The sequence below is a fragment of the Bidens hawaiensis genome, unplaced genomic scaffold (assembly GCF_021521415.1).
Source record: "Bidens hawaiensis isolate Kalapana, Puna unplaced genomic scaffold, B.hawaiensis_p1.1 tig00019299_1, whole genome shotgun sequence".
NCBI lineage: Eukaryota > Viridiplantae > Streptophyta > Magnoliopsida > Asterales > Asteraceae > Bidens > Bidens hawaiensis.
Window position 1 is genome coordinate 84223 of NW_027492921.1, and position 11547 is coordinate 95769.

Sequence of the window (11547 nt, forward strand, 5' to 3'; positions counted from 1 at the left end):
AGGGATACGCAGAAGCAAAGAAAGGTATTATCTGCTGGATATATGACGAGCAGCTGCGGCTCTTCGTGATCAAAAGATACGATGGAATTCAGTACTTCAGGAGAACGTTGAGATCTTTAAACACACTGCCTGAATGTGAGGTAAAAGATTTAGCCAGACTGGGATTGATAAACCGGAGTGAAGACAACATGGCTAGAATCATCGGGAAGATCGTGTGGAAAGAGTGTATCAAGGAGAAGAAGTTTGAGCTGATGAGACCACAAAAGGGGAAACTTGTCGAAGACAAGGATAGAGGTCTGAGAGTTGATGGAAAACCTTGGATGGTTATGAAATATAAAACGATCCGGTGCCTTAAAGAAGTACCGATGAAGCTCATGCCCAAGGACGTGCTCAAAGACCTAAAATGGTGGTTTGTGGACTGTGAGACAGCGGAGGCGGTAATGGAAGATGAGGATGAACAAGAAGTGCTTAGGGTTTACGACCCGATGCATCTTGTTAATCTATCGCAGGTTGATCTGAAGGTGCTCAACGAGAAGAAGATCTTCTACATTCCTGCTTGGAAGGATCAAGCTAGGAAATATCAACGGGTGGTGTCGGTGTGTGTTAGAGAGGGAGCGCACGCATAGAGATGCAAGATTACAAGACTCAAGATTTGAAGATCAAGATATGAAGCTACTGCCAAGGGGGAGTCTGTTGGTACATGTGTGTCAGTAGTTCATAGTCTAGCAGTTGTAATCGAGTCTGTAATGTAATTATGTTTTTGATTATGTTTATGTTTTTGTAACAAGCGAAGTTGTCAACAAGTTCGCTCAGGCGAACTTGTTGAACAAGCGAAGTTAAAGACAACTTCGCCTGAGGCGAAGTTGTCGTGTTTATATACTGTTCGCCGTAACAGTATATGGAGTTGGTTTTTAGGTTTTCGTTTCAGCCGTTCAGTTTGAGTGTTCGTGTTTGCTAGTGTCTGTAATAGTGACCTGGAGTCACGTGTTCGTGTTATCAATATAACGTGTTTCGGTTATTGCTCGTGTGTTTGATTTACATATTCTGCACTCGTATCTAACTACGCAGGGATTCCGCACCTGCGTTGTTAGTGACATCCCGTGTACGATCCGTCCAGGAGCCTACAGTACATCTGGGGACATTGTTAACCCAGTACTGTACTCGATCCGGGGACAATGTTAACCCCGTGACACTCCTAAGGACTCAGATTGTGCCATTACTTAGGGTCTGACGGTCAAAATTGTCATTTTTATGTTTTCCTTGATTTGCGTGCCTAGCACGGTTATCCGTTTTTAGTTTCAAAAATGAGTTTGTTCACACCCGACCCAAAAATGGTGTTTGACTGTTACTTTAGTTAAAGTGATGAAATTAGAGCTCGGTTTGGACACCCCGTTTGGCCGCGGGGCCCGTTTCCGTCATTTAGGTGCCGGAAACAGTAAAATCGGGTAAAATTACCCAAATCATCCGAATTATTTTCGGATGATTTACTTTTATTTAATTTACTTAGTATTATGAAAATGGTCAATTTTTAGGTTTTTATATACCAGTCAGCTCGCTTATGCGAGTTTTGCCGGTTTACACGTTTTAAGCTTTAAAAATTTGTTTTTATGTTCTTTTTAGCACAAATAATTACCCGTTTAGTCTCGGGTCTTGAAATTTTGCACAAAACTTATTTTGACAGTAAGAAATTTTATAAAAATTTTCCAGATTTATTTTTTTATATTTACATTTATTTATCTATTTTTAAACATTATTAAAACACTAAATATGTCAAAAATACCAAAAGACTTTAGAAAAATCCCAAATTTTTCTGGGACGATCCCTGCCATCCTCATAACTCCCTGGAATTTTTCCAGGATCCAAAACTCATTTTTCAAGCCGTTTTCACAAAAACCGAGCTAGAAAGCCCTAGAACTCGTTTTACCGAAAAGTCCCCTTAGACTTCTCCAACTGAGCTCAAATTTTGTGTGTGACTTTTATATGTTATAAAAAGCTTATCCTAAATTTTCCAGAATTTTTCATTAAGTTTAGCTATTTTTCACCATTTTTGGCCAAACCGAGCATTAAATTCACCAAATATTCATCAAAAATTACCAAAAATTCACAGATCTCATATTTTCATGTGTAGATCATCTCTGTGAAATTTCATGACCCGACTCTAAGCACACTACAATCTGTCCAAAATCACTAAATCACACGAAAACCGAACTATCTTGTGTTTTCTAGCGTTAGATCGCAAAGATCTTGGTTTCTAGCCTTTGCTAGCCACTATATACAACACTTACAAGCACAATAACACTAAACCAAGCAAGTTACACCAACAATCAAACCATTTCTTTCTTAGTGTCGGTTTTGATATAAAAACAAAGGTTTTTAACCGTAAAAATCCGCTCTCGACTCTTTTTACTCATTTCTTGGACCAAGATCCCTTGTATAACTTGTATACATCTCTTGATCATGCAAGAGTCGGTTTCATCTCGGGTTTTCACCCGTCTTTCACTTGGAAATTTATTTTTAAAGATTCTAACCGTAAAAATTCGTTATTGACACTTTTACCTCGTTTCTTGGATCAAGATCCCGTGTATAACTTGTATACATCACTTGATCTAGCAAGGATCGGTTCCATCTCGGGTTTTCACCCATATTTCACTTGGAACCTCTTGTTCTTGCAAAACAACTCAAAATAAAGAAATCAACACCAAAGATTATGCATTATAACATGCTTATACCTTGTGTTCTTGGTTAAAAGTGATGATCTTGGATGAATACTTGAGATGTATGGAGAGATTTGAGAGAGTTTGATGATGTAAAAAAGGAAAATGAAATGATATTATGGATAGGGTGGGCCGATCGGTCCACCATATGGGGTGGGGTGGGACCCACAAGTCCATTCTAAGCCACATATTCGGATTACGCAATCCGGATAATGTTGTGGATAATCTGGTTCAGTTCGTTTCTCGTTTAAACTCGTAATTCGGCTTAAAACGAGCCTAAAATGGTCGTTTTTCGGGTTAAAATAAAATTTACATAAAACTGATTTAAAAACTTTAAAAAAACTTAACCCATGACATTAAATGACTTAAAACATCGTATTGTCGGTATTTGTGCATCTTTTTCGGTTTGATCGATCGTCTCTTGCTTGGTTTGATGTTAAAGGTTTCGTTTATCGTACCGACGTACTAATAAATCGAAATCCTTTTTCTGTGCTATAATTCACTTATCCCGAAGCATTAATACTTCGTAAACATCACTAAACATTATATACTTCGTCTATAATGTAATTCCCGATTCGTTCGGGTTTCAATAATCGTTCATTGGTTAATTGTAATTTCAATACGATTCACTATATAATCGAGTATGATTCGTACTATGAATCATATATACTCGTATATACGTACTATAACTCATATAATCAATATTAAATGACACGTAAATAGTATATACCGGCTAGGGTATACCTGGATTTGCCGAAATCGTTACAGAAAGCATGTTTTTATCAAAGTGTTTAAGTACATGCCGATCGCATGGAAATGAATGTATTTATATAATGTTTGTTGTACGGGAATCGTACGGTAATGTATTAAGATGGTAATTGTCTGAGTTGCTAATATTGTAAGGCCCGAAACAGTGTTCTGGGTTAACAGTGTCCCCAGAGGTTATTAAATGTATTTCTGGGTTAACAGTGTCCCCAGAGGTTATTAAATGCGTTTCTGGGTTAACAGTGTCCCCAGAGGTTATTAAATGTGTTTCTGGGTTAACAGTGTCCCCAGAGGTTATTAAATGTGTTTCTGGGTTAACAGTGTCCCCAGAGGTTATTAGATGTGTTTCTGGGTTAATAGAGGTTTCAATTGTAGGTTCAGCATAATTACATCGCTAATTTATGATTATTATAATGATTTGTCATGGTTTATTTAAATTAGTGAAACTCACCAACTATTCGTAGTTGACCCGTTTTCTTTACATGCTTTCTAGGTACACCCAAATTGGAATGAGTGATACGTGCTTGATGATGTGTACTATTTTGTGGAAGCTTAAGGGTCTATATTTTGTATTAAACATGTTAACGTACTATCGGTAAAACTTATGTGATAACGCCTAGACGGTAACGAAACTCGGAACAATGTAATACGTTTAAATTAATGTAGTGGTGTTTTCTTTATAAGCAATGCTGTTGATATCAGATGTGTTTGTTGCATCCCGTTTACGTTTCCGCTGCGGTTACGGGGTGTTACAGAACTTGGTATCAGAGCCATTGGTTATAAAGAATTAGGATGTCTTTAAAAGATACCTAAAATATAACCAGTAGCTCAAGTGTTATAGGATCTGAATATCAACTAATAATTTATTGTGACAAGGTCTGGATGAACTTGGATGGACAAGTGAGTTATTATGGTCCGGAACATAATAACAGACTTGTCCGCACGGGGGAATTCAGGGGAAGTCACGGGGGACTTTAATAGGTAAAATTGGCAACATATGTGCAAATATATGATAATATTGTTATGTGGTCAAGTTGTATAAGTAAGTGCTGTTGGGTTTCTATGGAATTTACAAACTTAGTTAACCATTTAACTAGTCACATTAAAGGCGGAAGCGTGGTATTTGCAAACTAAACATATGTATCCATGTGTTTATATGTGTATATATTACAAGTCTATATAATATATGTTCATGAACAACCTAGTTTATCCATGTTATTAGATTACCAATAATCTATATATTAGAAACCCGAAGTAAGGATCAAGTAATACGGGAAAGCTAAACTATCAAAGCTTGTAAAACTTACATTCTTAACCCTTTAAGAGTTTAGTAGATGGTTGAAGAAGATGATGATGTGAATGCTAGACTTTCAAAGGAAAACCCTCAAACGGAATATACCCCGAGCCTCCAACACACACCGAGCTATGCTAGGAAGCTTGAACACGAAAAACCCGAGACCCGAGCCCTTCCTTTTTCTTTTTGGCCGTAAACAAGAAAGAAAGAAAGGGAGAGTTGTTGGTGTTTTGTTACTTGAAAAATTATGTTGAATGAACTTGATCTTACCTTTTATCATTATACACCATCATGAAGCATGGTGTTAGGTTCTTGTTTTATGTAAACACTCAACCTTTCATGACATGATATTGACCAAGATATGGGGTGTGGGGCCCACCCTAAAACCGGCCCCAATATATATATATATATATTTTTTTTTTTTTTTTTTTTATTTATTTTATACTTTATAAAATATATAAACACCCCATCTTTTATAAACCATTTTATAAAAGAATACATAGTTAAATAATCATTCCAATAATAATTATTTGAATAAATAAATTAACCGATTAATTTATTTAACACTTTCAAGTAAATATTCAGAAACCCGATTTTCTGAATGTATCGTGTTCTGTATTTGTCTTATAGATCTTATCTTAACAAATACATAATTGGTGTGTGTCTAACTCGTTATTGGGTATGACCCGACTTGGATCAAACACAACTAGCCATATTAACCTAATTATGTGTCTCGGGCATATGGTATTCCAACAATCTCCCACTTGCACGTGACTCATAAGAAGTTAATGCTAATGGTGAATACCGCCTAACAACAGGTCACCACCCCTAGTGTGTTCGACTAAGTGCCATTCAATAACATCATCCCCTTCAAGTCCATACTTGATATGATATAGGTAAGTCTTATCATTATATCCCTTTGTTGGTAGATGTCCTGTCAAATCGAAGAGACACAGAGTGATCATTCTCTCAATGATTTAACTTAACAGGCCTTAGACATCTAAACTCTCAACACATAAGAGGAACAAATCCCATTTTGACTGCATACATCCTTGTTGACATCTCGTATGATATCTGAGCTCTTTCTTTTACGTCATCGTGTTACCGAAAAACAAAGAAGAGAGTCAAGTTATCAGACTTGATGAAAAACCAGATCCAATATGCATCTCAGGTCAAAGGACACAATGATACTCGCCTTTACTCAAGGATTACTTATGATCAGTTGCACTAACTCCATGCAGTGATCCTTGAGAGCGGATCATGTCCAATATTTGTATCCCACAAATATCTATGAACCTTGGTGGCAAACCTATGCCTTATATTCATCACATGAATATCAACCAATCCGGGTTCATAATAGTCTTACCTTCATACTTGTTCCCACAAGTATGATCGACTACGGACGTTTAGAACAACATAAGTCATTCATGGATTAAACATGCAAATATAGAACATAACTCATTGAATAATTAAAACATAATTAATTTTCATGAGATACCCATTACATTCGTTCTTATACAAACACTAAATACAGATTAAATCCACTCACTAGAATACCGAAGTCCTAATGCACAAACATGACCCTCATGCTTTGGCCTATCGAGGAGCTTCGTGAGTGGGTCCGCAATATTTTGATCGGTATGAACTTTATGAATACATATCTTTCTCTTTTCAACTTCATCCCTTATGTAGTTGAATCTGCGCTCAATGTGCCTCGTTTTCTGATGAGCACGAGGCTCCTTGATCTGTGCAATAGCACCCTCATTGTCACAGAATATCTCTAGGGGCTCCTGAATGGAAGAGATAATCCCTAGATCCATGATGAACTTTTTCATCCATGCAGCCTCTTGGGCTGCCATTGAAGCGGCGATGTACTCAGATTCTGTAGTGGATAACGCGACAACATCCTGCTTCGAACTCTTCCAAGAGACAGCGCCTCCATTCAAAATGAAGACATATCCCGACTGTGACCGAGAATCATCTCGGTCAGTTTGGAAACTCGCATCCACGTAACCCTTTACGACGAGTTCCTCCTCACCAGACCCATATATTAAAAACATATCCTTAGTCCTTCTAAGGTATTTTAATATATTCTTGACAGCCATCCAATGACTGTCACCTGGGTTGTGCTGGTATCTACTCGTTATGCTTAAAGCATACGAGACGTCCGGTCTGGTGCACATCATTGCATACATAATAGATCCTATTGCCGAAGCATAAGGAACATGCTTCATCCTATCCTGCTCTTCCTTAGAGCTAGGACTTTGGGATGAGCTCAACACGGTTCCTCTAGGAATAGGTACCAAACCTTTCTTAGAGTTTTCCATCCTGAACCTTTTCAGGATTTTATCAATGTACGCACTTTGATTGAGTCCGATCAATTTCCTTTGTCTATCCCTATAGACCTTTATTCCCAAGATATATGTCGCTTCTCCAAGATCCTTAATTGAGAAACGACTACTTAACCACGCTTTAACGTTTTCCATACTTGGTATATCATTTCCAAATAAAAGTATATCATCGACATACAAAATAAGGAAAATGATTATACTCCCACTAGCCCATTTATACACACACGCCTCATCACCGTTTTGGACGAAACCAAACGCTTTGATTTCTTCATTAAAACGATGATTCCACATCCGTGATGCTTGTTTCAACCCGTAGATTGATTTCTTTAACTTACAAACTTTATCAGGATTAGATGGATCGACAAAACCTTCAGGCTGAACCATATGGACATCTTCCTCAAGATATCCATTTAGAAAAGCGGTCTTGACATCCATTTGCCATATCTCATAATCAAAATGAGCTGCAATGGCAAATAATATCCTGATCGACTTAAGCATCGCGACCGGCGAGAAGGTTTCATCATAATCAATCCCTTGAGTTTGCGTGAAACCTTTTGCTACAAGTCGTGCTTTGTAAGTATCTAAATTTCCATGCATATCAGTCTTCCTTTTGAAGACCCACTTACATCCAACCAGTTTGGAGTTAAGTGGACGATCAACCAATTCCCAAACTTGGTTATCGTGCATGGATTGCATCTCGGCGCTCATGGCTTCAAGCCATTTGTCACAATCAGGTTGTGACATAGCATCTTTGTAGGAGATCGGTTCATCCGAATCGACCAAGTAGCAATCATCCACAAGAAATCCGTATTTCTTGGGAGGTCGACTAATCCTATTAGATCTGCGAGCAACGTGTGTATGATCAACCATTTGATCATCTTCAACATCCTCGTGTTGAAAGCTAGTATCGACCAATTGTGTATCATCCAGTGATTCTTGAACCTCTTCAAGTTCCACTCTCCTTTCACTAGGTCCTTCCATAAGGAACCTAGTTTCTAAGAAGTATCCTTTGCGTGAAACAAACACCTTTTGTTCACTAGGATCATAGAATATATATCCTATATCATCCTTTGGGTATCCTATGAAGATACACCTGATGGATCGAGCCTCAAGCTTATTTGGGGTGTCACGTTTAACATAAACTATGCATCCCCATACCCTTAAATATGAAAAGGATGGAACCTTTCCATGCCACACTTCATAGGGTATTCGATCCACCTTTTTGGTCGGGGCCATATTCAAAATACGAGCCGCTGTAAGTAGCGCATATCCCCAAAATGATGGCGGTAGTGAGCTTCGTGCCATCATTGATCGAACCATGTCTAACAGTGTTCGATTCCTCCTCTCAGATACTCCGTTATGTTGAGGAGTTCCAGGAGGAGTGAGCTGTGAAATAATTCCACAATCTCTAAGATGACTTTGAAAAGCATCACTTAGGTATTCGCCTCCTCTATCGGAGCGGAGTACCTTGATTGTTCGGTCGAGCTGATTTTGTACTTCATTTTGAAATTCTTTGAACATTTCAAAGGCTTCATGTTTGTGTTTCATTAGATAAACATACCCATATCGACTAAAATCGTCGGTAAAGGTAATGAAGTACCTTTCACTATTCCTACTAGTTGGCTTGAAAGGTCCGCATACATCCGTATGTATGATACCTAACAAATCCTTAGCCCTTTCATTTGTACCTTTGAAAGGCTCTTTGGTCATCTTGCCTTGAATACAAGATTCACACTCATCAAACGAACCTAACTCGTTTGTTTTCAAAAGACCTTTCTTTTGGAGAGTATTTATACGATTCTTGTTTATGTGTCCAAGGCGACAATGCCAAATGTAGGAATCACTCAAATCCTTTTTGAGTCTTTTAGTAGAAGTTTGATATAATGAGCTATTTAAGGTATTATCACGAACCAATTCATAAATACCGTTGTTTGGTACAGCTTTAAAATAAAAGATACCATTAGATGATACATGTATTTCTGATCTTACAAATTTAAAATCAAAATTACATTGTCTAAGAAGGTGCACAGAAATAATGTTCCTAGTCAAACTAGGAGCATACAAAACATTTCTCAAAACTACTTCCAAACCACTTGGAAGCGATAAAGTGAAGTCTCCTCTAGCGACCACGTGCACCCTTGCACCGTTGCCCATGAAAAGATTCACTTCGCCCTTCTTTAAGTCTTCATTCTTTTTGAACCCCTGCAACCAATTGCAAATATGAGTTCCACATCCGGTATCCAATACCCATGTGTTAGAAGAAATAAGATTTAGCTCAACATTAATCATAAAGACATTACCCGAGGTATGCGCCGCATTCCTCTTGTCTTTTAGCTCTTTTAGGTAGACCGGGCAATTGCGTTTCCAGTGTCCGGTCTCCCCACAACCAAAACAAGGATCATCCTTATGACCCCTCGGTTCCATAACCTTTTGTTTCTTTGCCATAACCGGTGATTTGCCCTTACCCTTAAGATGCATAGGAGGACCCTTTCTTTTGGCTACCTTAGCCTTAAGATTGGGTTGAGATCGATTCTTGGATCTACCTTCATTGATCGCAAACATGGGTAAAACCCTTTTGCCCATGCTCGCCTCGGCTGTTTTAAGCATTGAGTGAAGTTCTCCAATGGTTTTGTCCCACCCGTTCATGTTATAATTTAACACGAATGTGTCGAACCTTTTCGACAAAGAGTTAAGGATCAAATCCGTTGCTAACTCTTTTGAGATGGGACAATTGAGCTTGGCGAGGCGATCAATGTAACTTTTCATCTTAAGTACATAAGTTGAAACTGGTTGATTATCATCCATTCTACATGCATGCAAGGCTCGAACCGTTTCGAACCTTTCAACTCTTGATTGCTTAAGGAACATTTCCTTAAGTTGAGTAATCATGTCGTACGCATTATGGTTTTCGAAATCCTTTTGGATTTCGGGAACCATAGTCGCCAACATGAGGCATGACACTTGAATGGAATCTTCCGTAAGTTTGACCCAATTCATATATTCGACCTCACTTCCCTCTTCCGGTTCTTCGGGGATAGGTGTTTCCAAAACATGATATAATTTTTCTTGTTTTAGAACAATCCTTAAATTTCGGAACCAATCCGAAAAGTTATTGTGGTTAAGACGGTCTTTAGCGAGAATAGATCGGAGAGAGACATTTTGGACGTTAGGGATTATGTTGTCGTCGACGTGTGCGGCCATCTGCAGAATTTTAATTAAGTTCATTTTAGTGTTTTACCTTTTTAATTATTAATACCCTTTTATATATATACCAAATATAATTAATAATTAAAATCTAGAATCCAACGATAAACCCGACTCCGGTTAGGTGACCTTTTTCCCATTGTCGGTTTATCAAGGTAGTTATTCATAACAATTGCAAACCCTTTTGCAACTTCTAGAGTTTATGGGACCGGTTCGAAATCATATTTCGTGTCGGCATGTTTATCCCATCAACACCTATTAGACCCCATGCTTGGGTGACCCTCTTCACATGGTTCTAATTTAAGTCGTCCTACTTGTATCAACTTGTAATATTAACATACAAACGGTTAGGTGACCTTTTTCCCATTTATATGCCAATATTACCTCAACATATTAATTTACTCTACGCGGTTAGGTGACCTTTTTCCCACTAAGAGCTTACTAATATGTTAAGCGTTATACAAAAGGATGGTGTTTAACTTATTATCCTTAATTTTAAAAGGGATTTTTAGTTTTAATAATTCTAGTTGTAAAACTTTAAATCATGTTCTAACATGCATTTAGTAACATGATATTTTGAAACCATTTTCAAAATTCTAATTTATAATAAAGCCATTTTATTATGGGCGTGAGACGGCTAGTTAATAAATCCATTTTATTAAACTATGTGTCACGTAATTACCGATAATTATTAGAACCCGTTTTATGCTTTGTTAATTAATTCTATGTGACGAAGTTGATATCCTAATATCTAACAACCACACAATCAAACAATCAATTAATTAACAAGCATACACAATTATACTAGACACGAGCCACTAAGTTAGATCACACTTGTTAGCCGAAACAAGTGTGTATCTTAGGTCCGATCCTAAGGGACACATGACACATGGATGTTGTAGCTCCCACTCGATCCCGCATCCAAATGCTTCGAGCATCTTCTTCAACCCCGTTGTGATCCATTGGGCTTGAACTTGGGCCTTAGCTTCCATAAGCTTCCATTTGGGCTCAATTGGTGGGCTTAGGTCCTTTTGGTTTGAATCCCTTTAATGGGCTTGTGAGACCCATTATCACCATACCCGGCCCAATTAGGCCCAAACTTCCAATTTTGCAATCTTCTTTATTTTACAAAATAAATGTCCTAATACATTTTTCTATAAAATAAAGATAATACTAATAACCTATTTATTACATACCCATATGAATAAATAATTACAAA